This window comes from Synchiropus splendidus, chromosome 1 (genome assembly GCF_027744825.2).
Source record: "Synchiropus splendidus isolate RoL2022-P1 chromosome 1, RoL_Sspl_1.0, whole genome shotgun sequence".
NCBI lineage: Eukaryota > Metazoa > Chordata > Actinopteri > Syngnathiformes > Callionymidae > Synchiropus > Synchiropus splendidus.
The window spans coordinates 37,926,441-37,953,238 of NC_071334.1; positions in this window are offsets into that span (position 1 = coordinate 37,926,441).

Here is a 26,798-nt window from a genome sequence, read left to right on the forward strand (position 1 = left end):
GAAAAGTTATGGCACAATGCACAAAAACGCTTTTCAGCCTGAGATAAGGTGGGTTTCGGAACGCCAAACATAAAAGTGTTGATAACTTTCGAAAAACACTTCAGACAGCTTAGATTTGATGTGCAACTACTAGAAAGACCCTTTCTGCTATAGTGGGAGGTTAAAATTTCATGTTCTGAAGCTTCCCTGAAAAGTTATGGTACAATGCACAAAAGCGCTTTTCAGCCTTAGATAAGGTGGGTTTCGGAACGCCAAACATAAAAGTGTTGATAAATTTCGAAAAACACTTCAGACAGCTTAGATTTGATGTGCAACTACTAGAAAGACCCTTTCTGCTATAGTGGGAGGTTAAAATTTCATGTTCTGAAGCTTCCCTGAAAAGTTATGGCACAATCCGTAAAAACGCTTTTCAGCCTGAGATAAGGTGGGTTTCGGAACGCCAAACATAAAAGTGTTAATAACTATCGAAAAACACTTCAGACAGCTTAGATTTGATGTGCAACTACTGGAAAGACCCTTTCTGCTATAGTGGGAGGTTAAAATTTCATGTTCTGAAGCTTCCCTGAAAAGTTATGGCACAATGCACAAAAACGCTTTTCAGCCTGAGATAAGGTGGATTTCGGAACGCCAAACAATAAAAGTGTTGACAACTTTCGAAAATCACTTCAGACAGCTTAGATTTGATGTGCAACAACTAGAAAGACCCTTTCTGCTGTAATGGGAGGTTAAAATTTCATGTTCTGAAGCTTCCCTGAAAAGTTATGGTACAATGCACAAAAACGCTTTTCAGCGTGAGATAAGGTGGGTTTCGGAATGCCAAACATGAAAGTGTTGATAACTTTCGAAAAACACTTCAGACAGCTTAGATTTGATGTGGAACTACTAGAAAGACCCTTTCTGCTATAGTGGGAGGTTAAAATTTCATGTTCTGAAGCTTCCCTGAAAAGTTATGGCACAATGCGTAAAAACGCTTTTCAGCCTGAGATAAGGTGGGTTTCGGAACGCCAAACATAAAAGTGTTAATAACTTTCGAAAAACACTTCAGACAGCTTAGATTTGATGTGCAACAACTAGAAAGACCCTTTCTACTATAGTGGGAGGTTAAAATTTCATGTTCTGAAGCTTCCCTGAGAAGTTATGGCACAAAGCACAAAAACGCTTTTCAGCCTGAGATAAGGTGGGTTTCCGACCGCCAAATATAAAAGTGTTGATAACTTTCGAAAAACACTTCTGACAGCTTATATTTGACGTGCAACTACTAGAAAGACCCTTTCTGCTATAGTGGGAGGTTAAAATTTCATGTTCTGAAGCTTCCCTGAAAAGTTATGGCACAATGCACAAAATCATTTTTCAGCCTGAGATAAGGTGGGTTTCGGAACGCCAAACATAAAAGTGTTGATAACTTTCGAAAAACACTTCAGACAGCTTAGATTCGATGCGCAACTACTAGAAAGACCCTTTCTGCTATAGTGGGAGGTTAAAATTTCATGTTCTGAAGCTTCCCTGAAAAGTTATGGCACAATGCGTAAAAACGCTTTTCAGCCTGAGATAAGGTGGGTTTCGGAACGCCAAACATAAAAGTGTTGATAACCTTCGAAAAACACTTCAGACAGCTTAGATTTGTTGTGCAACTACTAGAAAGACCCTTTCTGCCATAGTGGGAGGTTAAAATTTAATGTTCTGAAGCTTTCCTGAAAAGTTATGGTACAATGCACAAAAGCGCTTTTCAGCCTGAGATAAGGTGGGTTTCGGAACGCCAAGCATAAAAGTGTTGATAACTTTCGAAAAACACTTCAGACAGCTTAGATTTGATGTGCAACTACTAGAAAGACACTTTCTGCTATAGTGGGAGGTTAAAATTTCATGTTCTGAAGCTTCCCTGAAAAGTTATGGCACAATCCGTAAAAACGCTTTTCAGCCTGAGATAAGGTGGGTTTCGGAACGCCAAACATAAAAGTGTTAATAACTTTCGAAAAACACTTCAGACAGCTTAGATTTGATGTGCAACTACTGGAAAGACCTTTTCTGCTATAGTGGGAGGTTAAAATTTCATGTTCTGAAGCTTCCCTGAAAAGTTATGGCACAATGCACAAAAACGCTTTTCAGCCTGAGATAAGGTGGGTTTCGGAACGCCAAACATAAAAGTGTTGATAACTTTCGAAAAACACTTCAGACAGCTTAGATTTGATGTGCAACTACTAGAAAGACCCTTTCTGCTATAGTGGGAGGTTAAAATTTCATGTTCTGAAGCTTCCCTGAAAAGTTATGGCACAATGCACAAAAACGCTTTTCAGCCTGAGATAAGGTGGGTTACGGAACGCCAAACATAAAAGTGTTGATAACTTTCGAAAAACACTTCAGACAGCTTAGATTCGATGTGCAACTACTAGAAAGACCTTTTCTGCTATAGTGGGTGTCGCTCGGGTTTGGATTTCAAGGTTTTGTGTGCTGGGCAATTGGCTGTAACAAGCCGTCCCTAATTCCGAGTACACCACCTCCCTTTGCCTCTCTGGTAAAGGGCCCCCTCGTGTGGTCAACTCAGTCAGCCTCTTGTTGCAGACACGGTTCTAAAACTATAATAGATGTATCAACTTCACCTATTATTTCAGTGAGTAGTGTCGGCGCTTCACTGAGCGGGTTATTTAATTCGCCCGACCTGTTGAGAAACAGGTTCTTGACCTTACAATGCTACACCTTCTACCGTAGTCTCTTTACTTAGCTTCGTTTAGGGACACATGATTAGATCCTCAATCCATTCCTTAAATAAAATATTACCTCAGCCTTCTGAACTACCACTTTATCATTGACATAATAATTCAGGATGGAATAATGCTACCAGTCGAGACATTCACTACATGTGCACAGGAAAAGGAATCAAACATTAATTCAATCCAGCATTAACTCACCTATAACCCAGTTGATGGTAGTACAGGAGCCAGTCGATTCTTTAGTAGTCAGGGATCGATGCCGTTGTGCCTTTTCAGTACTTAATTCGTACTCAGTTTTATTTTGTTTTTATGTCAAAAGTATTTCTCCAAAAAATTGATAAAAAGGATAACAAAACAGTACAATCAATAAAGAATAAAATTCAATACAAAAATGATAAAAGGGTAATAAAACAATAAAATTCAAAAAAGGATAATAAAAACAATAAAATCAATAAACATCAATAAACTCAAGGGTATTGCCAGATGCTTATACCCAACAAAGTCAAAGGCACTGCCAGACGCTAGTGCACATACATAAATGTCAAAAAATCATATAATCAAAATGCATACACAATAAAAAGGATTAAGTCAAAGATCCTAAAAAATATATTCAAAGTATATGCAATAGAAGAGATTAAGTCAAAAGAATTAATCATAAAAATCAACCAATCAATAATAAAAAACCATAAGAGAACAACAAAAAGAGTTAAATCAAATGGCCTAAGAGCAAGAGCAAGAGCACCGTCCCAAGTTAAGATACAAGACCTTACAGCAAACGGATGAAGCCAAAAGCGTGGATCAAGAGCGAGAGCGAGAGGTCAGTTTATCCTAGACCTTCATAGCAACATTGCCGATTTCAATAAACAATCCCCCAATGCGTCATTAATGGGTGACGTGTTCTTGTCATCTTCAGTGGAAAGTTTTAATTTTCATCACGTGTTCTAGCTGTCGTCCTTAGTGGAAAGTTTTAACTTCATTAGAGACACCCCTTATGTCTTGTGCAGATGTTTTAGATTCATTGAACATGCTGAGTGTTAGTTTCATTGTTTTGATAAATGTAACTTATGTTCTAAGTGAAGACCACAATGTTCTATTAATACAACGTTCCTTCTAAGTGTTAACCATAATCGCAAGCTCGGCTTAAAAACATGTTCTGCTTACAAATTCACCCTGAGGTTAGAGCATGCCCTGCAAGTTCAAAAGTGCAAAGCATACAGATTCAATTAGTGCTCATAATAAGTGCAAAGCATGGTTATAATATTTTCGATTTTCCAGTATATACAACATCCCCCTCCGAAAATATCCTCCTTCACCATTTGTCTAAGTCCATCGATTCATCTTCTTCATCTTTTTCATCTTTTTCATTCATTCGGGACTCAAGCTCCTTCAAATCTTCCTCCTTCAGCCTTCTCAGCACATTCATATAGTAGTCGAACAATTTCTGTGCAGACTCCTTGCCTCTACCGGTAGATGTCGCGGCGGCGTTCGTTGAAGGAGGAGTGAGGTCGCTTCCTCTGCTCGGACGATTAGGCATGGTGGGATCTGGACTCTCATCTCGGGGGGTGGTAGGAGAGTATTCGTTCCGCTCAGGCGTAACAGGGGTCGAAACTCTGGGGGTATTCGGACGCACCGGAGATGATGTGTTCACAGGATCAGCCGACCCTGGAGATGTGTTCACAGGGTCAGCCGACCCTGTGGAGGTAACATTAGCTGGGACATCTGTGAGCTGTTTTGAGTCTGGGAAGACAAATTTGTTTTTTATCATATTTAACCCACATTGATGACAATTTTTCAGGACATGGCCCTCATGTTTACATAGGAGTAGATTTTTGAGAGTCATTACATTACCTTCACAATAGTCGCAATTTGTTGCACCGGTGTCTTCCGGAGATTTTGATTGATCTTTCGGATTTTCTTCATCCGTCTCACCTTCAGTTAGCGAGGTGTCACTCTGCTGTGATCGAGGAAAGGACTGCAGGTGTACGTACGTTGGTACGGACACGGAGGCCCTTGGACGTCTGGGTGCCCTTGGGGCGGGAGTAGCTCCCGAATCCGAGTTAGCAGATGGTCCTGTATCAGGCAGACAGTTGTTCCCCTGCCCAGGAGGCGAAGCAAACTGAAATACCCAACCGCTTCTGGATGTCGCAGCTCTCTCTACCCAGCGTCTCGGCGGATTAGTTCTCCGAGGAAAGGGCCTCCCACCGCGCCTAAATCGCAGGGCGCTTCCAGTCATGTTCTCCCTTCAACACAGCCAGAGCTTCTTTCTCATTTCCGCTTATTATCAGTTGGGCAAAATTCTGCCATGAGACTGGTCCTTGAACATGCCACCCCAATGCGGTGGGCACTGTTGTTCTATTTTTCAATAATTCGCTCATCCACTCGAAGTAACCACGAGGGCAAAATCCTCCCTGATAATGGTGTAGACTATACCCCCCATGCCATAATCTACCATGTTCACTGAGTATCAAGTCCTCCCAGTCCTCATACACGCTCACAGCGTCTCTTTGCCACTGAGTCACCATCAGTAAGTTTGGGTCACGGAGGTGAATCTGGTCCCCTGGACGTCGGTAACCTGGCTGTATGTTTCCCGGCCCCCAAGGTCTAGCGGGACTAATGAACACCAAATCTTTATCATACACTTCTCCCACCTGTTCCGTTTTCAACAACATTCCCTGCACCACATATGGAGGATGAAATCCTCCCTGTTCAATCCAGGATGTCTGCCCAGGTCCTATAGTACAGTGGTACACCCTAAGGGCGTACGTGGTCAATGGGGGCAACTTATCATCCCCTGGGAACGTGAACTCCCAGTGTTCGGCACATACCACTGGAAGCCAGTGTACTAATGGCTCATTCTCCTGGCACATTACCACGAAACGTGGCCATGCCTGGAGGATGAACGGGGTCTCTTTTTCAAATGACCACACGATCTTTCTCGTTGGTTTGATTTCGAGGGGCACCCATATCTTTTGGACCTTCTTTCGGTGTTCTTGGGTGACGACGCCGTGTGATACTTTTGCTGTAAATCTCATGAGGGGCTTATTCCTCCAATATTCAATCATTTTGGTGGAGTGTCCCCAACTAAAAACCTACGGCGTCCTATGTCTGCAGGGCGGACTTTGGTTTTAGGATCAAGGGGCTCCATGATCACATCCAGAGCTAACAGCACATTCGTCTCCTTTGTGCCCCATGGATCCCATTGATCCGCCTTGTCGTTCCCGTCCGTAATCACAATTGGGCCCTGCAGAAACATTACAAAATGTCAATTTTGAGAAGGTCTACTGACAGCAGACGCCATTCCAAACAACCTAATGTCGTTAGGAGTTTTCCATAGTGTCATGGGATAACAAGACCAATGACGTGTGTAAAGGGGTTACTTTCCTAACTAAAAAACGAATGCATCCTACTACTAATCCGAAGATGCACCCTAGGCAAGTTTTTTGCTTGTGTAATGGAGGAACAAATACTACTTGTAACATGGACAGTATCATAAGATCAATAAAATCTGTCCCTACCTGAGGAGGATTTGCTGGGTCATACCCGGTGTTGTTCGTCTGGTTGCTTGCCATGCTCAGTGCGACTAAATGTGAGATACTTCCTGCGCAGCTTTGCCTGTGTGCTTGTAGATGGAGGTGTTACCTTCAGTTTCCTGTTGACGTAGATGGAACATCAGTATGTCTGCTCCAATGTATGCCCATGTCAGCATCATCCAGAAGATAGTCCAAACACTATCTCCTGGATCCGTGCAGTGTTCAAACACTTTTGGGTGTTTAATGTATCGCGGGTAATAAGCCATGGAGCTCAGTGTATCGTTTTGTAACATTGTGTCATTTTGCCATTTAGTCAATCCTTCAGTGATGTCATAAACCAATGCCTTGGCACTGATTAGGATGTATTTTTCTGTTATTATAGTGGTTGTTTCAACTTTTCTCCATTCCAGAAGAGATCTATAAGTACTCTGAGTGGTTATGGATCTACAAAGAGTATTAGAGAGTTTGTTCTCTAACACCAATCTTCTCTGTTGGAGAAGTAGGTAATTTTAAAATTAAGTGATTCATATATTATTATGATGGTGCCGAACACCCATATTAAGGTCATAAATTTAATCCTGAGGTTTTCCTTATTCGCTTCCCCCTCAGGTACTTTTGTAGCCGATACCTTGGTCTTCATATCTGTAAGACATAAGCAAGGTCCCTGAGTTAAACCTCACTATAGCCTTCGTCCGATGATTTTTTCCATTTTCCTTGTGTCTTTTTCCTTATGTCTTCCTTAACGTCTCGAAGAGCTTTCTTCAAGAACTCTCTTTCTTGTCTATCTTTTCGTCTGCTGGCTGCACGGCACGGATAGCAGCACATACTGTTAAAGCACCGACATGAGGTGACTACTTTAGAGATTGCAGCAAGACCTATGAGGACTGCTAACACCATAAGTATCCATTTTATGTACCACCACATTAATTTAATTATTTCCCACACGGCGTCTACCGTGTCTACAACTCCTTGTCCTACCCCATACACCGTCGCTTCTGCTACCATACCTATGAATCCAAACCATCCTGCTGTCGGGGTTTTAGTGCGTTATAGGATGTTTCGTTATAGGATATTTTTGAAAGAATCCTATCATCTATAGAGTATACCTGTGTCCGTGATTTTGCATGCACATTGTCTTTATCACATAGCTGATCCCGGTATGTTTCATAGCGATTGTACATTAAGAATCCCGGGTTTATGCTTTCCAGAAACCCGAATGGAGCCGCTACTTTTGGCCAGTGTGGTACGGCTACATGGACTCCTAGTCGTCCACACATTTCTTCCCTATTTTTCGACAGTATACCATGTGTCCCCCACCTTGTGGTAAAATAGGACTCATGTTTTCTTTTTAATTGTTTAGCTATTCGAGATCCATTAAAACATCCGGAGGTATTACACGGAATATAACCCCAGAGGTGTGGATCGCATAGATTAGAATCATGACTGTATACCGCCTCAGGTTTCAAATTAGGTGCACGAAAGCATTTTTGGTATCCTGTAATACTTAAATTAAAATACTCAGGGTCATTGGGTTGCCATCTGAGCTGTGGGTACTGAATGTTGCTTAGGACGGGGAACCAGGTTTTCCTAAATTCAGTTTTGTCAAATCTTTTGTTTTTTGTCTTCTTCATATTATTGATCTCAAAGAGGTCTAGACCTGCTATTAAAAACCTCTCCGTAGTCATTAGAGTAGTGTGGACAAACGGGAATGATGACTGAATTGTTCTTACGTGGTGCCATTCTGAGTATCGTTTAAAATATTGTCTGACTGTTTTCAGATGATTGGCCAACAGAAACTGCGCTGTGTACTTTATGGGAGGTTCTACCCCCATTCCCTCCTTTTGTACACTACTTTTCCCCGGGACAATTATCATGTTATTAAAATGGGGCCAGGCCCGAATAGACACTTCTCCATTGGAATCATTCCAGGAGACTTCTTTCCTTCTGAGAAAGTTCTGGTAATTAGCTAATTGATCCTGAAGGGCCATTCCCGAGGTTCTTTCACCTCCTGTAATTTGTGTAATATCTCCCCACAGTTGGCCTGGGTTAAACAATAATGTTGCTTCTTTAAGTGTAGCATACCACGTCCTTTGGTCATTATCTCGGAGTCCTTCCGTAGATGGTCTCTTCCATTCAGTAATATTTTCTTGGAACACTGAGTCGTAACACCACATCCCTTGCTCAGTCTGTACTTCTATCTCATATTTTTTAACTCTTTCCTTCAAATTGTTCAATGGGTTTGTCAGATGTGGGAGTCCGGAGCCCACCAGAAATTGATGTATTATCGTAGTATTCTTCTTTACTTTCTGGTGAGCAGTAAGAGTATTTTCTTTTAGTTCTTTATATGACACAATATGGGGCCATATCAGCATTCCTAAGCTTTCTGTGTCAAACGAGTTCCATCCTAATCCTTTTCCTAACAAAAGGCCGGCTAACTGAGACCATTCCCATGCTTTAAAGAAAACCGTGGGGTCTTTTTCAGCCTCATTATTTAGACGTGTCGGAGAAATAGTATACTTATGGTCTCCTTGCCCTTGACCACTAGGTCGTCGACCAATGGAGTTTCTAGATGGGAGTGGGCAGAATAGATTGACCGGTAGGTCTTTGGTACAGTCCTCCATTGCTCTTGCCCAATCTTCTCCCCTCATAGGATAAAATATTCTGTTTTCTGTATTGTTAGGTTTTTCATTGATGAGCTGATATGCATATCTTACATGAGTAATGTTTATCCTTAGTACTTTGGACAAACATTGCTTAGCCTCAGCCCACCAGGTCGACTGATTATTATTGACCCAATTCCTCCAGGGTTGTTGAGTCATCATGGGAATTGCTAGTCCTATCTGATCCCTTCTACACTCACAGGGCTCTTTGTGACAATCATTTCCTTCTTCCATTCCTTTATTATTAAACTGCATGTTATGGCATAATATACCATTTTCTTGCAGCGCCCCTAATTTGTACCACATGACCCTTCGCTGCACGACAGGGTATTTTAGCCATAATTTCCAAAATTTACTATCTGAGTGCTGATCTGCAATGTATGCCTTTCCTGTCCCGTTAATTTTGTTCTTATTTTGTTCAGTCGTGGTGGATAGCAAATGCCATCTCCAATAAACATTACGTAATCCAGTGTCTTGTGCGTCGGCATCATCGCCATCATTTTCAGGTCCTCTGTTTCTGCAATTTTTTCCTGGCTTGCATCTGGGGTAAACCTCCTCTCTCCTGAAATGAGTGTCAGGGGGAGGCTTGCCGTCTGACCATGGTCTGGAACCATTTGCCATCAAATAAAAACAATTCTCAAATTGTCTGTCTTCGTGTTCGGAGAGAATGAACGCAGTTTGTTGTTCCTTCTTTCCTTTGTGTTTATTTTGATTCGCCGCTACTATAGCGGCAAAAGTAACAATAGATGATAACGACGTGGTTTTTGCCTCTACCTTTTGGAACATTCCTTTAGTGCATAGGCTCTCAAGTGTGTACTCCTGCCCTCTTCTCACTCTTCTAGGAGCAGGGTCAGTCAGATCAATGTTTAACACATCGGGGTCAGGGTTGGCCGAAAAAGGCAGGGGGGCTATATCTAACAGAAGCTGTCCTATTTGATTACTTTTATCCCATTCATCATTTCCATAAATTTCCGTGGTTGCCCACAGTTCTTGTTCCCATGTTTTATTATCATAGCTGTCTGGTTCAATTCTTTTGATAATCGGGGCATCCCATATATGGGTAGCATTAATCTTCTGACATGTTTTCATCTGATAATACCTATCTTCTCCCATCGTCCAGCCTCGTCTGGTCTGTTGGGCAAAAACTCTATAATGACAGGTTTTAACAGGGCTAATGCCGATGGACCATCCAGAGAGTCTCATCTCCTCATGATTTATTAGCTTTACTTTTACTGTTACGAATTCCTTGGATGTGGGTCCATAACTGGATACTATATCCTCCCAGGTATTGTAACTACATAAGGTTTCGTTCTGCTGACCACACTGAGCCTTGTATCTACACAGCCTTTCATATGCCTGAGATGCGTGAAGAAGCCAGCTCATGAGTCCTTCATCACAATCTGACACATTGGCACTTTTAAATTGGATATCACAATCTCCGGTGTCCTTCTTATCTGGACTTGCAGATTCTGAAGTGTCATTATTAATTTCAATGTGGTCTGATAATGGGATTGTCTTAATAAAAGCAGGCGGGGGAACATAGGTTTCTATTTGGTCTTGAGTAGTATTGGCATTTTGTTTCTGACTATTTATAGTGGGGGTAATTGTCATGATGGTAGCTGTCAAAATAGTAGCTGCTTCTGTGATTTTGTTCACAGAGCTTTTCACACTCTGGCGCTGTCTCTGTCTGGGTTTTGCGGTGACAGCCCGACCTGTCATTTCCTGTTCAGCAGATTTTTGCTCAGCATATTGACACGTGCCACTTACAGCTCCGTGTATATTTAGATAGACAGCTGCTTGTCTCATCCATAAAGCTTGATCAAATTGAGTGCCATTTTTCTCTGTTGCAATTGGTAGGGGTATTTCTCTAGTTTCTGGAGTCAGAATGGTGCAGTTTTTAGAGTGTACTGTTTTTAATTTCCAACGTCGGGTGACACTGCTAGTATGGGTCATGTGTTCATAGACTATATTTGACCATGAGGCTATCACTAATATTAGTATGAATAATAACATTCCAATTATAAAAAGACTCAAGGGAGACATCCTTGTGGTTTTCTCCCATTCCTTGATCATTTTGTCTCGTTTCATTTGTTTCCTGGAAATTGTAGCTGGCGTCTGGTGTTGCATGTCTTTGGCTTGATCTTTATATGCCAATTGTTGTCTTGCCTTAAATTGCCACCAGCGCCTAGCTTTCCAATACCAGAATTTGTCCCATAAATTCATTATTCCTTCTTTCCCTTCCTTCTTTTAAGAAGGCGGGCTATTCTCGATTGCTTACCGTTAGCTGGCCGTTTGCCCTTATCGTGTTTTTTAGGGGCCTCTTCCTCTTCTGACCCAGGATTATTGAGATCCTGTGGGTGAGAAGAGGGCGGTGGCATTAATTCTTGCAACTCGGACTCCCTTTTTCTCCCGATTGGTTCATAATAGCCGGGCTGTTTTTGGGATTATTCCTCTCCCCCTCTGGACCACTCTCATATACAGCTAGGCGGGGCCTCAGGTGCTGCTGGAAAAATGTGTTGCCTGGCATCTCCAGATCCAGAACAGCCTCAGAGAATCCAGTACGACTCAGCTTAGATCTTTTCCTCAGCCAAGCTGACCTCCACCAAGTCAATTTTTCTTTTGCTACGGGCACAACCGGGATCGAGACATTGGTCAATATCATCAAATCTCCAGTCTTCACCTCTATGCAGACCCCCAACGGGTACCATGCGATGCGGGTGGATGCAATAAGGACATGGGCCGCCCCGGGCACTGTTCGAGGGCCACATTCAGCAACAAGAATAAGAGTACGCTTTATAGTGCAGACCCTAACTTCTTTTGCTTCATTAGGATGTCTGGGCAAGGTCCCAGAAGTTGTAAAAATCCTTTTATTATTGGATAAATGGGGGTAGTTTACACATCAGGGTGGTACACTTTCCCCTTAACCTCCTTATCGTGGGGCCATAATTGTTCGGTCCACCACCTTCCCAAAGAGGTGGATTCCCAATTTCTCCAACTAAAGCCTGGCAAAGATAGGCTTCCGTCTCTAGACAGATGTAAGCCATCCTCCCACTTCCACGGGAGGAAGTCTTCCCATTTCATGGTGGTATCCTTGGGGATTAATGAAAGTTTCCTTTTGTACTTCGATGACAATTTATCATCACCAGTAGTCCACATAGTCTGATATATCAGGATGGGGCAGTTCCAGGAGTCAACAGTACTGGCCCTTAATGCAAGCGGGGGCTGCATGAGACGATCGTTTGAATGAAAACGATGCCGTAGCGCCAAAAATTGTGCTGGGTTTATCTGCCAGGGGGTGCCTGTATCACACACGGCCCAGTCCCCCGCACTTTGGTCACAGATGCATGGCTTGCAGTGGGTATCTTTACGTAATATTTGGTATCGACCCCCCCACGACTCCCAGCACCACATGCAGAACGTGAAAGGGGCAGATCCCATTAATTCGATCCCGCCCACCAGGTGTTCAGCTCCTACCTCCGCTTGCTCAGGACGGTGCTCATGCTTGTACCTTGCATCACCAGACCAGATGAGGACAAAAATGGGCTTAGCACAAAGGGCACAATCACCAGGTTCATAATTAGACCACCTAACACTGGTGGTGGGGTGAGTATAAGGCATAACAATCCCCTTTTTCCAGGAACGATTAGAACCATCCCAGGCCATAACAAGGAGGCCATTATTCGGGAAGACTCGATCGGGGTGCATTTTAACATAGTCTTCCCTACCCCCTGAACCCATCCTGGCACATGGTCTCGGTTAGCTTCCATCCTGATTTTTACACTTAAGTCGAAGTTGCTTGGGGTGGTACCTGTGGCCATCTTTTCCCGTAAGTACGTTCCCTTCGACTTTCACTATCGTAGTAGACCTTCCAGTGGCGAGTATCCACACCTCACTGCCCACCTGTAACGATACAGAGGGCCCGTGAGAGCGGGCAGGGTCATGACCCCGCAACTTAGGGAGACTGAACTGTTGGTTAATGGCAAAGAGGTTTTCATGTAAGTGCCATCTATGTTTATACAACAGTATTTGCGATTTTGCCGCGCGCACTGCGCGTTCCGCGACTCCATTAGTGTTGGATTGGTGCGGGATAGATAAGACATGTCGTATCCCCACCTGTTCCAACCACGAACGAAAGTGTTTAGAAGTAAACATGGCGGCATTATCAGATCTGAGGCTTTTGACTGGGTTCCCCTGAATAAATGACATCACACACTCTTTTGCTGTCTTTGTGGTTTCCTTTTTAATGGGGTAGACTCGGGTGTGTCCTCCCCCATTATCAGCTATTACCAGGAATTTTTTATAATGACCGAAGTGACTCCCCAGGACACCTACGTCCATAGATGCGGAAATGCCTGGGAATTCTTCAGCTATTTTGCCTTCTTGATAAGCAATAGGAGGCAACAATCCCTTCTCCATGCATATCTCACAATTATGTCTAACCAGCGATATTGTGTCTTTGAGAGGGCCGGCCTCAATCCCGTTATCAACCATCCATCGCCGCGTTCTCTCATTACCAACATGTAGCAAAGCGCGATGTATATGCTGGACATAATCCAGCCTCTCTTCCTGAGGGATGACGAGTTTCCCTTGATCATTCTTCCATTTATCAGGAAAAATCAAGGTGCCCACTACAACTGCTCTAGTCTGCACTAGTCTGTCGACCACATCATTTCCCATGTGATCAAAATCTTGGAGTCCCGTGTGACTATTGACATGTGTCACCCACAATTTTAAATGTTGCAGCAGCTGATTCACCACTATCCATAAGTCACGGTGCTCCAGCTCTTTACCTTTATAATTCTGGAAGTCTCGCTGCTGCCAGTATTTAAGGTTATCTTTCAGCCCTTCCGACACATACCAACTATCGGTCACAATCCGTATGGATTTTATTCCTTTCTTTTTCACACATTGTAGCCCGCTGACAACTGCCTGTAGCTCGGCTTCCTGTGCTGTTTTGCCCATTCTTCCTTTTTCTTTATATATCGGTTTGTCTCGTTTGTATAACACAAAACCCCAATATCCCTCGGGATCCTGAGATGTTTTACTACCGTCAGTAAAAAGGGTGTATATCCCTGTATAGTCTGGTTGAGACATCGTAGGGATTTTAGGCTGCTGCCTAGACTTAGCCATTACAAATGACCAATTCGGATCTAGAAGCATTTGCTTCCACTTTCCCCATCTAGAGGCATAAGCTTTAGCAAACTCCACCGTGTCCTTGACCATTTCTTTAGTGAGGTCATTCTGTACTGTACATTTTACATAAACCTGGCCTAAGTTAGAAGCCAGTTCAGTATAGACTTTCCATAATAACCTCAGTTCTCTTTCTGCTGGGGCAAATCGACTTTCAGTGGGTGAATATCTGACAGATACGTAGCAAATCGGTGTGTCATTACTTTCCTCATAGACTGCCGCGCATCCCCCATTTTCCTTTTCCTCCAACACTACCACGGAGATATTCTGTCCATCTCGATACGGAGCGAGCTTCACCCCATCTGTAAGAATGTGTTGAATAAGACAGTTCCAGGTTTCTGTTTCTTCTGGCGTTAGCATTCTGTTGTGCTCTATTAATTTTAGGGACCGCTTGTCGAATGACCTGACCTTATTTTTAATTATCTCAACAGGTCTCGCTAAAGTAGAGTAATAAGGAATCATACTTCGCAGCCACCCCAGTTTTCCTAAGCATTTTTCTAGCTCTTTAAGCGTAGTAGGGTGCAGATTTTGGAGATATTCGTCAGTGGAAGTTATCGCGTGCTTTGTAACCAAAACACCCAGATATTTAACTTGCGGTACTCCTATCTCACATTTAGCAATTCCAATCTTCATTCCATGATCCTTCAGTCTCCGGATCACTTCCTCTAAAAGCTCGAGATGTTCTTCTTCTGTCTCTGTGGAGATAAATATATCGTCTATATAGCACGTGACTGGCAAGTCATGCAACAATTTCTCCATTCTTTCCTGAAATGCGTTTGGGGAATTTACAAATCCTTGGGGCAGCCTGGTCCACATGTAGCCCTGTCCTTTTATCATAAAACAAGTTTTTGGCCTGCTCTCTTCCGCCAGTGGCACTGGCCAGAATCCATTAGCAAGGTCAATACTGGAGTTATATTCTCCCGGGCGTATTTTTAACATGGTTTGTCGGGGATTAATTATTTGTCTAGTATCTTTCACTGTCACGTCATTTAACATTTTCAGATTATGGACAGGCCTAACGGTACCGTCCTTTTTTGGTACTGCCTGCACTGGCATTAAGCAGGGTGGTTCTTTAATTTTTTTCAACGACCCCCAATTGTTCTAATTCTTTAAACACTGCCAGCAATTGAGCTTCATATTTTCCTAATGGGTATTGTTTTTGTTTACCAGGGAGACCACCCCTAATGACATATGGTTCTGTTTTCATTAATCCTACATCATTTTTAAATCGAGCCACTTCGGCCGAATAGAGAATCTTTTCTAAGCGTGCCTTGTCTTTTATGTGCGAGGCACATACTAATTTTTCTATGGCCGTAATCCTGTTAACTTCTCTCATCCAATTTGAGGAAGGGGCATCAATAATCCATTCTGAATCATTCGGAGACAATAAAGGGTTGGGCCCTATTGCCACAGTTTTTCCATTAAATATACCTAGGGCCATCATAACGACATCTCCATTAGCCAATTTTACGAGTATCTTCTGATCGAGTTCTTCATCTAACCATTCTCTCGGTAATATGGATATATCTGTTCCAGTATCATAATAGCAATCTCTTTTTTGATCTTTAACCCATATCTGCACTTTATAAGGCCTCATTATTGGGTTTTGGGTTCGTGTTTCTCTAACACTTTCCTCTGGGCTGCGGTCAGTTCCCTTCCCTGATCCTGATTTTGCCGCGCCGCTGCAAGTATTACCGCTTCTTTTTGCTCTTGGGTCATCGTTTTCCAGTCCTCGTCGGACACTGGTTTCGGAGGGGGGCGATCTTGCCCCTTTGTTTGGGGTCGATTGTCGGCATGATTCTGCCTCCAGCGAGGCTGCCTGTGGGTATTCATGCCTGAGCCATTCATATTCTTGTTGAATGGAGGGCGCTTGCCCCCACCCTGTCTCTCGGGTCTGATGTCTTGCTGGTTTCGATCCTTTCTGGGTGGAAAGGAAGATCGAGTGCGAGGCGGGGCGCGCTGTGGGTTTCGATTCGGTAGGGGGAAGGGGCTTCCCCCTCTGCTCGTTTTTTGGCTGTCGAGGTTCAGATACATCCTGTTTCTCTTTTTGCTTTCTAAGAGCTCTTCTCACACCCATGAGGGAGCTGTGACGTGTGATAACCTCAGTTTTTGCATCGAGTCCCTTCGCTTGGAGGAACTCCAGAACTAATTTTGCTTGCTCGGGGCAGTTAATCTGAATCAGAAAACTCTTAACCTGTGACTCATCGGCCCCCTCTTCTGCCAGAATAGAATAAGCCTGTAAAAGAGACATTTCTCCTCTATTTACTTTATCAACCAGATCTCGTATGGTTGCTTCTACCTGACTAGTGAGTAAAGTAGCCACATCGGAGGTTAACAAATCCATTAATGTTTGCCCTTGGACTAAATCTAATCCATTCTCTCTGGAGACATATTTACTAATAAACGGGTCAGTCATTTGAGCAGGAGATAACTCCTTATTCAATCTCCTGACATACTCACAGTTGGATTCTCCATCTCTTCTTTTTGGGAGTGCTTTGCATAGGTCTGCCAGGGTAATTTTATTCGACACCCTGACGTCACTGTCTTGCCTGGGCTCCGATAGGGGGCCTCCTGCAAGAATCGACACTGCCAGCTGGGTGGGCTGCCGTCCTATGCTACCTGCGAGGGCCATCCTGCCACCCTGTCTTGGGGGATTTGGGGGATCTGGCTGCGGACCCAGAGGCGAGTCACTATCGCTGCCGGATTCATCGCTACTCTGATCGTCAGGTTCAGAGGGACATTGAGACTGTCCCTCCCAGGGCTCCATCGGCTGGCGAGTGGCCCTGGGCATATGAGAGTAAATATCAGTTAATGAATCACGGTGTGCATCATACCCTCGTGCAAGATACGCCCGCTTAAAAGATTTTGACACTCCTTGCCACTCACCTATTTCCTCAGCAGAGGGAGATCGCATTCTCCGGGCCCTTTCCTTCCTATCATGAGGAAACCACTGGTGTGTAATTATTTCTTTATTCCACCCTGGCTCCGGAGGCTGCTGGTGTACCAGCGGATCATAGTCATGAGCCATAGGGTGTTCTCTTAATTCTTCCTTGCTGGGGTCGCACGGCCACTTGGTGGCGTCGTACTCTCCCCAGGTTATCTTACGCCCTCTAGAGTCTTTTGTTCGAACCATTCTGGTGGGCTGGCGGTTAACAGGGGGCGTTGATGGTCGTTCGTCACGTGGGGACCTGGGTAGAGGGGTCGAGGGGCGTGGTACAGACACAGAGGAGGGAAGTTCGTCACGTGGGGACCTGGGTAGAGAAGTTGGGGGGCGTGGTGTAGACGCAGAGGAGGGTCGGAAGGAAACCCGAGGCTCCTCTGGCTCTCTGCGCTCCTCCTCCTCTAAGCCAAGCTGCAGCTGAGGAGAATTATCTAGATACTTTAGAAAGTTATCCTGTTTTAAAAGTAATACTGTGTCATAGAGTGTTTTTGCCAGTTGTCGGTTTCCTACCAGACACTTAACTGTTTCAAAATAACCCAGTGAGGCCAGCGTCGCATAAGTAGCCGTCATCCATCGTGCTAATTGTGTATTTGTGACAACCCCCAATGATTCAGGAGGATTGAGGTCAAGGGTCACCTTAGACAATTCAAGCCGGGCAATTTTGCTGGCTCCGGTGTGCATTTGACCTTCTACTGAGCGCGAATGCACTAACGGTGTCAAACAGACAGTAGCCACGGGGGAATCTTCGCAATCAGTGAAGTCAAGGTGATGGACCCGCTCAAAGGCTCGGTAACTCCGGTCACGAACTTCTTCACTCAAAAGTGAAAGTTGATAATCGAGGTCCTTTCTGCCAATCTTCTTTTTCCACGGAATAAATGCCCTCACCTCATCTAGTCCGTTCCACTTTCTTAAGGGGATCACTACATTGTCCCCAGTGGGTTTATATTTAGCCGTAGAAGTGGGCAAAATAATAAACATGGATCCATTTTCCATTCTAATAACCGGGATGTCATCCGGAGTTGACTCACTCAACCCTGGGTCTCTGGCATCAGAGTTTCCTGGGGCATTAAGGCCCGAGGCCTCTATCAAGCCATTAGAGGGATTAAGTGGTTGCATGGGCTGTGGGCGATTTTCCGGGGAACCTGAAATATATTCTAATCTTCCCTGGCTTAAACTTCTATTGATCTGATCCCGATGACTTTCTATTTGTTGTGAGATCACACTAAGTTGTCCCGCCATTTTTTCCAGACTAGTAATAATTTCTCTGCTGTTTTCACTCACGTGCAGGGGTTCTCCCTCATCGGAGTCATCCTCTGACGGCGGGGAGAAGTGGACCCTCACTGGAGTGGCATAGCCATGGTCCCTGAGAGCCTCGCTAGTTTCATAGGCGGGTGGCGCAGTTGCAGTCGGAGTATGGGCTATTTCTTGTAATGCAGTGTCCAATGACCCCATATTTGTCAGTGGTGATGGACCAGTTGGTCCGTATAACGTTTGGTGTTCTTTGAGATCAGCGTGGGGATACATTCCGGATTTAGCGGGGTAGCGCTGGTATTGACGAACAAAGCTGTCAGTAATATTCCCTACGGCATGGTCAAAGACAAACTCCTTATATGACTTGCCCACTACGGGCATCCTCATTAGTTCAGCAATTAATGTCGCATCAACTCGATAATTACTGGACACTGCATAGTCCTGAACTTTCACTGGATCCGCTTTAAATCGCCCTTATAATTGGCAGAGTATTTCCTGCCGCAGCCCAGCCTCAGGAGCCAGGAGGACTACTATTCGGTTAAAATCGGGGTCACGGTTTACCCATTCCCGAGTGTGATCAATACAAATTTCCACTGCCCTTCCGAGAGGGAAATTGAACACTCTTGTCCCAAAAATGGGAACAATGACGGCCCACGTTCCGGCATGAGTCAAGGAGTTGTGATAAGTTGTCGAAAGTATCTTAAAGGAACCCTCAGGGTCCTTGTCGTCAAAGGGCAAGTAATGAGCCATTAATATATATATGCAATCTCGAGTCCCCGGTGTCCAAGGGACGCGCCTCAACTGGGGCCCAGTCCCCCGGGTGATCCTGGTCAAAGTCTTTCACCGCTTCGGGAAAACTCTCTTTCACCCAACAAGCTATACCCGCACTATCGGTAGGTCTTGGGCACCTCCGTGGATTAAGGAGCGTATACGAACCGAAAGGCAAAATATCCCATAATTCCTGATTTTCTAATCGTGCATCGATTATCAGAAAAGATGCTACAACCCACATATCAGGGGGGGCAGTCAAAACCTCAGATTCGGCTATGGAGGCTCTTCTCTTAGAGACTCCACTGCTTTCAGGCACAACCTCTTTGCTCATTTTTATTCTGCAGTCTCAGTCAAATTATTCAAGGAATTCACTTTACCGGCTATGAACAGTTTCCCGAACTATGCCGCTGCTTCCTGCTGCAGTTCCCCAGTTGTCCCTGGCGGACTTCTTATGGGGTGCCCGTTATAAGGCCTCACGGGACTTTTTGCTGTACTTCTGTATTCCAGCTATTATAGCAGTTGCACTGTAATTACCTTAATACTTTAACTGCCCTACTCGGGGTGATCAGTCCCAAGGGGCAGCCCCTTGATAAATTACAGAGTCAACTAAATCGTACTTTGTCGAGTGATAGAGTCTGAATCTATATCATTGATTCAAAACTCAGAGATAGTAGGATCTATCTATTTACTACCGAACTTTTCCCGTCAGAGTTTCAATCTGGGGTCCAGTTACTCACAAATAGATTGTACGTTTTTCAATCTTGTCCCTGTTCGGGCGCCATGTCGCTCGGGTTTGGATTTCAAGGTTTTGTGTACAGGGCAATTGGCTGTAACAAGCCGTCCCTAGTTCCGAGTACACTACCTCCCTTTGCCTCTCTGGTAAAGGGCCCCCTCGTGTGGTCAACTCAGTCAGCCTCTTGTTGCAGACACGGTTCTAAAACTATAATAGATGTATCAACTTCACCTATTATATTAGTGAGTAGTGTCGGCGCTTCACTGAGCGGGTTATTTAATTCGCCCGACCTGTTGAGAAACAGGTTCTTGACCTTACAATGCTACACCTTCTACCGTAGTCTCTTTACTTAGCATCGTTTAGGGACACATGATTAGATCCTCAATCCATTCCTTAAATAAAATATTACCTCAGCCTTCTGAACTACCACTTTATCATTGACATAATAATTCAGGATGGAATAATGCTACCAGCCGAGACATTCACTACATGTGCACAGGAAAGGGAATCAAACATTAATTCAATCCAGCATTAACTCACCTATAACCCAGTTGATGGTAGTACAGGAGCCAGTCGATTCTTTAGTAGTCAGGGATCGATGCCGTTGTGCCTTTTCAGTACTTAATTCGTACTCAGTTTTATTTTGTTTTTATGTCAAAAGTATTTCTCCAAAAAATTGACAAAAAGGATAACAAAACAGTAAAATCAATAAAGAATAAAATTCAATACAAAAATGATAAAAGGGGAATAAAACAATAAAATTCAAAAATGGATAATAAAAACAATAAAATCAATAAACATCAATAAACTCAAGGGTATTGCCAGACGCTAATACCCAACAAAGTCAAAGGCACTGCCAGACGCTAGTGCACATACATAAATGTCAAAAAATCATATAATCGAAATGCATACACAATAAAAAGCATTAAGTCAAAGATCCTAAAAGATATATTCAAAGTATATGCAATAAAAGAGATTAAGTCAAAAGAATTAATGATAAAAATCAACCAATCAATAATAAAAAACCATAAGAGAACAACAAAAAAAGTTAAATCAAATGGCCTAAGAGCAAGAGCAAGAGCACCGTCCCAAGTTAAGATACAAGACCTTACAGCAAACGGATGAAGCCAAAAGCGTGGATCAAGAGCGAGAGCGAGAGGTCAGTTTATCCTAGACCTTTATAGCAACATTGCCGATTTCAATAAACAATCCCCCAGTGCGTCATTAATGGGTGACGTGTTCTTGTCATCTTCAGTGGAAAGTTTTAATTTTCATCACGTGTTCTAGCTGTCGTCCTTAGTGGAAAGTTTTAACTCCATTAGAGACACCCCTTATGTCTTATGCAGATGTTTTAGATTCATTGAACATGCTGAGTGTTAGTTTCATTGTTTTGATAAATGTAACGTATGTTCTAAGTGAAGACCACAATGTTCTATTAATACAACGTTCCTTCTAAGTGTTAACCATAATCGCAAGCTCGGCTTAAAAACATGTTCTGCTTACAAATTCACCCTGAGGTTAGAGCATGCCCTGCAAGTTCAAAAGTGCAAAGCATACAGATTCAGTAAGTGCTCATAATAAGTGCAAAGCATGGTTATAATATTTTCGATTTTCCAGTATATACAACAGTGGGAGGTTAAAATTTCATGTTCTGAAGCTTCCCTGAAAAGTTATCGCACAATGCGTAAAAACGCTTTTCAGCCTGAGATAAGGTGGGTTTCGGAACGCCAAACATAAAAGTGTTAATAACTTTCGAAAAACACTTCAGACAGCTTAGATTTGATGTGCAACTACTAGAAAGACCGTTTCTGCTGTAGTGGGAGGTTAAAATTTCATGTTCTGAAGCTTCCCTGAAAAGTTATGGCACAATGCACAAAAACGCTTTTCAGCCTGAGATAAGGTGGGTTTCGGAACGCCAAACAAAAAAAGTGTTGATAACTTTCGAAAAACACTTCAGACAGCTTAGATTTGATGTGCAACAAATAGAAAGACCCTTTCTGCTATAGTGGGAAGTTAAAATTTGATGTTCTGAAGCTTCCCTGAAAAGTTATGGCACAATGCACAAAAACGTTTTTCAGCTTGAGATAAGGTGGGTTTCGGAATGCCAAACATAAAAGTGTTGATAACTTTCGAAAAACACTTCAGACAGCTTAGATTTGATGTGCAACTACTAGAAAGACCCTTTCTGCTATAGTGGGAGGTTAAAATTTCATGTTCTGAAGCTTCCCTGAAAAGTTATGGCACAATGCGTAAAAACGCTTTTCAGCCTGAGATAAGGTGGGTTTCGGAACGCCAAACATAAAAGTGTTGATAACTTTCGAAAAACACTTCAGACAGCTTAGATTTGATGTGCAACTACTAGAAAGACCCTTTCTGCTATAGTGTGAGGTGAAAATTTAATGTTCTGAAGCTGCCCTGAAAAGTTATGGCACAATGCACAAAAACGCTTTTCAGCCAGAGATGAGGTGGGTTTCGGAACTTCAAACACAAAAGTGTGCATAACTTTCGAAAAACACTTCAGAAAGATTAGATTTGATGTGCAACTACTCGAAAGACCCTTTCTGCTAAACTGGGAGGTGAAAATTTCATGTTCTGAAGCTTCCCTGAAAAGTTATGGCACAATGCAAAAAAACGCTTTTCAGCCTGAGATAAGGTGGGTTTCGGAAAGCCAAACATAAAAGTGTTGATAACTTTCGAAAAACACTTCAGAAAGCTTAGATTTGATGTGCAACTACTCGAAAGACCCTTTGTGCTAAACTGGGATGTGAAAATATCATGTTCTGAACCTTCCCTGAAAGGTTATGGCACAATGCGTAAAAACGCTTTTCAGCCTGAGATAAGATGGGTTTCGGAACGCCAAACATAAAAGTGTTGATAACTTTCGAAAAACACTTCAGACAGCTTAGATTTGATGTGCAACTACTTGAAAGACGCTTTCTGCTATAGTGGGAGGTTAAAATTTCATGTTCTGAAGCTTCCCTGAAAAGTTATGGCACAATGGACAAAAACGCTTTTCAGCCTGAGATAAGGTGGGTTTCGGAACGCAAAAACAAAAAAAGTGTTGATAACTTTCGAAAAACACTTCAGACAGCTTAGATTTGATGTGCAACAAATAGAAAGACCCTTTCTGCTATAGTGGGAAGTTAAAATGTGATGTTCTGAAGCTTCCCTGAAAAGTTATGGCACAATGCACAAAAACGTTTTTCAGCTTGAGATAAGGTGGGTTTCGGAACGCCAAACATAAAAGTGTTGATAACTTTCGAAAAACACTTCAGACAGCTTAGATTTGATGTGCAACTACTAGAAAGACCCTTTCTGCTATAGTGGGAGGTTAAAATTTCATGTTCTGAAGCTTCCCTGAGAAGTTATGGCACAATGCACAAAAACGCTTTTCAGCCTGAGATAAGGTGGGTTTCGGAACGCGAAACATAAAAGTGTTGATAACTTTAGAAAAACACTTCAGACAGCTTAGATTTGATGTGCAACTACTAGAAAGACCCTTTCTGCTATAGTGGGAGGTTAAAATTTCATGTTCTGAAGCTTCCCTGAAAAGTTATGGCACAATGCACAAAAACGCTCTTCAGCCTGAGATAAGTTGGGTTTCGGATCGCCAAACATAAAAGTGTTGATAACTTTCGAAAAACACTTCAGACAGCTTAGATTTGATGTGCAACAACTAGAAAGACACTTTCTGCTATAGTGGGAGGTTAAAATTTCATGTTCTGAAGCTTCCATGAAAAGTTATGGCACAACGCGTAAAAACGCTTTTCAGCCTGAGATAAGGTGGGTTTCGGAAAGCCAAACATAAAAGTGTTGATAACTTTCGAAAAACACTTCAGACAGCTTAGATTTGATGTGCAACTACTAGAAAGACCCTTTCTGCTATAGTGGGTGGTTAAAATTTGATGTTCTGAAGCTTCCCTGAAAAGTTATGGCACAATGCACAAAAACGTTTTTCTGCCTGAGATAACGTGGGTTTCGGAACGCTAAACATAAAAGTGTTGATAACTTTCGAAAAACACTTCAGACAGCTTATATTTTAATGTGCAACTACTAGAAAGACCCTTTCTGCTATAGTGGGGGGTTAAAATTTCATGTTCTGAAGCTTCCATGAAAAGTTATGGCACAATGCGTAAAAACGCTTTTCAAACTGAGATAAGGTGGGTTTCGGAACGCCAAACATAAAAGTGTTGATAACTTTCGAAAAACACTTCAGACAGCTTAGATTTGATGTGCAACTACTAGAAAGACCCTTTCTGCTATAGTGGGAGGTGAAAATTTAATGTTCTGAAGCTTCCCTGAAAAGTTATGGCACAATGCACAAAAACGCTTTTCAGCCTGAGATAAGGTGGGTTTCGGAACGTCAAACACAAAAGCGTGGATAACTTTCGAAAAACACTTCAGAAAGCTTAGATTTGATGTGCAACTACTCGAAAGACCCTTTCTGCTAAACAGGGAGGTGAAAATTTCATGTTCTGAAGCTTCCCTGAAAAGTTATGGCACAATGCAAAAAAAACGCTTTTCAGCCTGAGATAAGGTGGGTTTCGAAAAGCCAAACATAAAAGTGTTGATAACTTTCGAAAAACACTTCAGACAGCTTAGATTTGATGTGCAACTACTAGAAAGACCCTTTCTGCTATATTGGGAGGTTAAAATTTCATGTTCTGAAGCTTCCCTGAGAAGTTATGGCACAATGCACAAAAACGCTTTTCATCCTGAGATAAGGTGGATTTCGGAACGCCAAACATAAAAGTGTTGATAACTTTCGAAAAACACTTCAGACAGCTTAGATTTGATGTGCAACTACTAGAAAGACCCTTTCTGCTATAGTGGGAGGTGAAAATTGAATGTTCTGAAGCTTCCCTGAAAAGTTATGGCACAATGCACAAAAACGCTTTTCAGCCTGAGATAAGGTGGGTTTCGGAACGCCAAACAAAAAAAGTGTTGATAACTTTCGAAAAACACTTCAGACAGCTTAGATTTGATGTGCAACAACTAGAAAGACCCTTTCTGCTATAGTGGGAGGTTAAAATTTCATGTTCTGAAGCTTCCATGAAAAGTTATGGCACAATGCGTAAAAACGCTTTTCAGCCTGAGATAAGGTGGGTTTCGGAACGCCAAACATAAAAGTGTTGATAACTTTCGAAAAACACTTCAGACAGCTTAGATTTGATGTGCAACTACTAGAAAGACCCTTTCTGCTATAGTGGGTGGTTAAAATTTCATGTTCTGAAGCTTCCCTGAAAAGTTATGGCACAATGCACAAAAACGCTTTTCAGCCTGAGATAAGGTGCGTTTCGGAACGCCAAACATAAAAGTGTTGATACCTTTCGAAAAACACTTCAGACAGCTTAGATTTGATGTGCAACTACTAGAAAGACCCTTTCTGGTATAGTGGGAGGTTAAAATGTCATGTTCTGAAGCTTCCCTGAAAAGTTATTGCACAATGCACAAAAACGCTTTTCAGCCAGAGATAAGGTGGGTTTCGGAACGCCAAACATAAAAGTGTTGATAACTTTCGAAAAACACTTCAGACAGCTTATATTTTAATGTGCAACTACTAGAAAGACCCTTTCTGCTATAGTGGGAGGTTAAAATTTCATGTTCTGAAGCTTCCATGAAAAGTTATGGCACAATGCGTAAAAACGCTTTTCAAACTGAGATAAGGTGGGTTTCGGAACGCCAAACATAAAAGTGTTGATAACTTTCGAAAAACACTTCAGACAGCTTAGATTTGATGTGCAACTACTAGAAAGACCCTTTCTGCTATAGTGGGAGGTGAAAATTTAATGTTCTGAAGCTTCCCTGAAAAGTTATGGAACAATGCACAAAAACGCTTTTCAGCCTGAGATAAGGTGGGTTTCGGAACGTCAAACACAAAAGCGTGGATAACTTTCGAAAAACACTTCAGAAAGCTTAGATTTGATGTGCAACTACTCGAAAGACCCTTTCTGCTAAACAGGGAGGTGAAAATTTCATGTTCTGAAGCTTCCCTGAAAAGTTATGGCACAATGCAAAAAAAACGCTTTTCAGCCTGAGATAAGGTGGGTTTCGGAAAGCCAAACATAAAAGTGTTGATAACTTTCGAAAAACACTTCAGACAGCTTAGATTTGATGTGCAACTACTAGAAAGACCCTTTCTGCTATATTGGGAGGTTAAAATTTCATGTTCTGAAGCTTCCCTGAGAAGTTATGGCACAATGCACAAAAACGCTTTTCATCCTGAGATAAGGTGGATTTCGGAACGCCAAACATAAAAGTGTTGATAACTTTCGAAAAACACTTCAGACAGCTTAGATTTGATGTGCAACTACTAGAAAGACCCTTTCTGCTATAGTGGGAGGTGAAAATTTAATGTTCTGAAGCTTCCCTGAAAAGTTATGGCACAATGCAAAAAAACGCTTTTCAGCCTGAGATAAGGTGGGTTTCGGAAAGCCAAACATAAAAGTGTTGATAACTTTCGAAAAACACTTCAGACAGCTTAGATTTGATGTGCAACTACTAGAAAGACCCTTTCTGCTATATTGGGAGGTTAAAATTTCATGTTCTGAAGCATCCCTGAGAAGTTATGGCACAATGCACAAAAACGCTTTTCATCCTGAGATAAGGTGGGTTTCGGAACGCCAAACATAAAAGTGTTGATAACTTTCGAAAAACACTTCAGACAGCTTAGATTTGATGTGCAACTACTAGAAAGACCCTTTCTGCTATAGTGGGAGGTTAAAATTTCATGTTCTGAAGCTTCCCTGAAAAGTTATGGCACAATGCACAAAAACGCTTTTCAGCCTGAGATAAGGTGGGTTTCGGAACTTCAAACACAAAAGTGTGGATAACTTTCGAAAAACACTTCAGAAAGCTTAGATTTGATGTGCAACTACTCGAAAGACCCTTTGTGCTAAACTGGGATGTGAAAATATCATGTTCTGAACCTTCCCTGAAAGGTTATGGCACAATGCGTAAAAACGCTTTTCAGTCTGAGATAAGGTGGGTTTCGGAACGCCAAACATAAAAGTG